Genomic DNA, 4074 nt, shown 5'->3' on the forward strand with positions numbered 1-4074 from the left:
AGTTACTTTTGAAAATCTTGGCTAACAGTAATAATACTTAACACTTTCACCGAACTTTAAGAGTCGGAGTTTCAAAAGCCCTCAAGAATGGTCTAGGTCTGATTCCACTGACATAAAAAGGTGTTCTAGCCTTGAATTTAGTGGGAGCAAAGTTAGGCTCTGGGTGAGTGCCTCCGTGTTTAAAGCACAGTGCAAACATTAAGTAACGCTTATAACAAGTCTATGAGGTAAATCGGTTAGTAGTATTATTCCCTTTTTACAGAAGGGGAAACTGAGCCTGCAACGCTACTCAGCAAGTCACTGTCAGGTTCCTGCTTAGAACTTGGGTATTCCTGTATCCCAAACCTATGCTTATTTCTATAGAGGGTGCAGTCACCTTGTTTTGCCTCTCCCCACCCTCCTTTCAGTAAAAATAGGGAGAGAAAAGGGGCCGGGAACCAAAAACCAAAAATGTTTCAGTTTTTATTCTGTTTGAATGTTTTCATGTAGAACTAAATACCATTTTTAGACCTGCTCCTTCATAACAAAGCAAAAAAGATAAGCACAATTTAAAGAAAATCCATGAATCCTTTGTGTGAAGCTTTTTCACTCCAGATACCAGCCACATGGCTATTAGAATCAATTCAAACTGGGGTGACTTATGCAGAGAAAAGCCTACTATTTTAACCTACATTTGAAAGGAACATCTGCCTCTGAAGTAACAAGTGACACAATGAGGTAATGATTTTCTAAGCTCTCCATTAAAATGTCCTTCAGTGCTGAAGACCTGATTTTCAGAAGTGTTGAGTACCCACATGTGTTTGAACTCTTAAACATGAATTATGACTCTGTCAACTAAGAGACCTAGGGTGTCTTCATTTGGTCTGATTCCAGTGTAGATTTCATGACCTAACACTTCATTCGCCATAAAAATAGTAACTGAGAGCTTTCAATAGACTTAATTTCAGTTCTCTCCAGTTGCTATTAATCCATTTTGTTTTGCCCAGTGATAACTTTACCCACTGAAAGGCAGCCAGTTATCTTTCCCAGGTCTTGGGAGATAATAGATTAGTACACAGACCCAACACAGGAAACAAAATAAACGGAGGGAACATGAAGAATCCTCAGATCTGGAGCCAAAGGGAATAATACTTTTCACCTGGCTACTATATCCCAAACTTTCTAAAAGTAAAGTTATGGGTTCTCTCACTCTTTTGTACTCCATGATTTAACGAATTGCTGTCTTCAAAGTGAAGCAAAAAAACAAAACAAACAAACAAACAAACAACAACAACAAAACCTTGATAATTCATTGCAGCTTCCAGGGGGTCCAGCTGCTGTTTCTGCCATTGAGTAATAGATATCAGAATCCATTATGTTTCAGTAAACATGATGTCTTGCCTGGTATAGTCACATCTGTGTCAGAAGTTATTGAAATGATTGTTAGATCATTTATTGATTAACACATTTAAACATGCCTCTTTTTCTCCCTCCCCGCCCTACCCTATCCCACCCCACCTTTTTAGGTTCTCTGTCATTTTTGCTAGTTACAAAGAATGAACTTGCTTTCCAGAAACACTCAAGTCCCATTTAATTTCATATGGAGTCACCTACAATGCACCTTATTTTGGATGACTGTCCATTTTATATTGAAGAAATATAATTGAATGAAACTTTTGACTGCATTTTCTGCAATGCTGTATTTATTTCCCCTGCATTATTTACTCTCTCCTCATTCCCTACAATCTGCTTCTGCCCCAGCACTCACCAAAGTTATCAGTGACCTCTTCCTGGCCACGTTGCATGGCCTTACTCTTGCGCTCATCCTTCTTGAACTACTATCTGGCTTCAACATAGCTGACCATTCTCTTGGTAGAAATTTTCCCTGCAGAGATTCTGTCCTCTCCTGATTCTCTTCTTAAATTGCCTAATATTCTCTCTCTATTGAGGTCTCACAGGGATTCTCCTTGGCACTTTCCACTTCCCTGCACACCTTATCTCTGAGTGACCTCATCCATTCTATTCCCCTGTTAGCTATTACTGACTTCCAGATCTGCCTTCCATCCCTGTTCAGACTAACATCTTTCTCTCTGACATCATTTCCTGGCTGTCTTGCTACCAACTAAAATTTAATAAAGCTATCTCTGAGCTCCTCACCTTCCCTCCCCCACATCCCACCTTGGCTGCCTCCTCTCTTCTCCATTACCTTTGGCACAGTTATGTCCCACATGCTCATGCCCTCAGTATAAGTTTATGCCTCCCTGCCTCCTCCTTCTCTTCCCCCCTCCCCACTGCTGCTCTCACTATATCTTACTGCATTTCTCTCCTCAGCATCTCCAGATTATGCCCATTCCTCACCCTCCTGTTTCATAAATCCATTCCAAAAACATGTCTTTCTTGTTTCAATTACTGCAGCCACTTTCACTGTAGCTTCTGAGACACTTGCCTCATCTCCATTAGTCTGTTCAAAATGTTGCCATTGAAATAATCTAGCCAGTCAGCCAGGCTTCTGTGCCAAATGTAGCTCCACATCTTCACTACAGAATTTACATAGGTCTGGGCTCCCAGATATGGGAACCAGGCACTAAGCCCACCTGCAAGCCTCCCCCTGCAAAGCTGCTCTGAAGTTATGCTCACGTAGCTTCATTCATCCTCGTGCTGCAGTAACCTGATTTAGGTACTAGGATTTCTGGGACTATATCCTATGGTTCTCAGCATCCTACTAACTTGAGCTGCTCTAGGAATTTTTCCTCTGTGTATTCTGGGAGAACTTGTCTGTCCCCTCTGAACAAGTTTTCTTAGGGTGTCAAAATAGAAAACTAAAGCCTGTACAGTAACTCCACACTTAAAGTCGTCCCAGTTAACGCTGTTCTGTTGTTACATTGCTAATCAATTAGGGAACATGCTCGTTTAAAGCTGTGCAATGCTCCCTTTTAATGTCGTTTGGCAGCTACATGCTTTGTCCAGTGCTTGCAGGAAGAGCAGCCTGTTGCAGCTAGCTGGTGGGGGCTTGGAACCAGGGTGGACCGGCAACCCCCCCATCAGCTCCCCGCTCCCCTAAGTTCCTTGTGCAGCAGCTGCCAGCAGGCTAGCAATTGCAGCTATCCCTCCCCCCACTGCCATGTGCTGCTCCTGCCCTCTGCCTTGGAGCTGTTCCCCGAGACTCCTGCTTGCTGTGCAGGGGGGAGAAGGAGGGTCTAATGTCAGTGTGTCCCCCTCCCCCCTGCTCCTACACCCCGCTTACCCCTTCTTCTCCATATAGAGCAGGGTGGGGACACGGACAGAGAGTCCCTGGGGCAGCAGCTGCTGTTTCAACTTCCTGATACATTTAAAAAGACAATGCAGGTAAGAGTGGGTCAGCTTACTTAAAGGGGCAGCGTGCATTTCTCTCTCTCTTCCATGCACAAGGCGTGTGTCTGACTCTGTTTGCTATGCTATCTCCCCTCCCCTCCATTCCTGCTGCCTTGTAGAGTGAGAGGCTACATTAACAACAATGTGTTAACCCTTGAGGGCTCAGCTGAGTGCTAGTTCATCATTTAGCCAGGGCAGGTGCTCTAGGATTTTTGCCGCCCCAAGCAAAAAAAACTTTTGGCCCCCTCCCCTTTCTTTTTCATACCCCTCTGCCCCTAACCCCACAACAACTCCACCCCTTCCAAACCCCTTCCCCAAATCCCCAGCACCACCTCCTCCCCCGGCGTGCCGCATTTCTCCTCCCCCCATTGCTTCCTGCGGGTCCCCCGTGACCTCCCACCCTAGCTCACCTCCACTCTGCCTGCTCCCCTGGGCGTGCCGCCACTCTGTTTCTCCCCCCTCCCTCTCAGGCGAGGGAGGGCGGAGAAGCGGAGCAGCGGCGTGTTCAGGGGAACAGGCGGAGTGGAGGTGAGCTAGGGTGGGGGGACGCAGGAAGTAATGGGGGGGTAGAGGAACCACTCCCCGCTCCAGCTCACCTCCGCCGCCTCCCCCGAGCGCCCCGCCGCTTGGCTTCTCCTCCCTCCCAGCCTTGCTGCAAGCCTGTGAGGGAGGGGGGAGAAGCGGAGCAGCGGCGGCGCGCTCAGGGGAGCAGGCGGAGTGGAGGCGAGCTGGGGCGGTGAGGGC

The 4074-nt window shown here is 46.7% G+C and overlaps 1 long non-coding RNA gene across 1 annotated transcript; it reads right to left on the minus strand.

Annotated features, from left to right (window-relative positions):
• Window positions 1–442: 442 nt before the first annotated feature.
• Window positions 443–3317, minus strand: LOC112059515 (uncharacterized). Its single transcript, XR_002888834.3, has 2 exons — window positions 3224–3317; window positions 443–1395 (listed from the first exon to the last, which is right to left on the minus strand). It is a non-coding gene; the product is annotated as an uncharacterized LOC112059515 (long non-coding RNA).
• Window positions 3318–4074: the final 757 nt, after the last annotated feature.

This window comes from Chrysemys picta, chromosome 2 (assembly GCF_011386835.1).
Source record: "Chrysemys picta bellii isolate R12L10 chromosome 2, ASM1138683v2, whole genome shotgun sequence".
NCBI lineage: Eukaryota > Metazoa > Chordata > Testudines > Emydidae > Chrysemys > Chrysemys picta.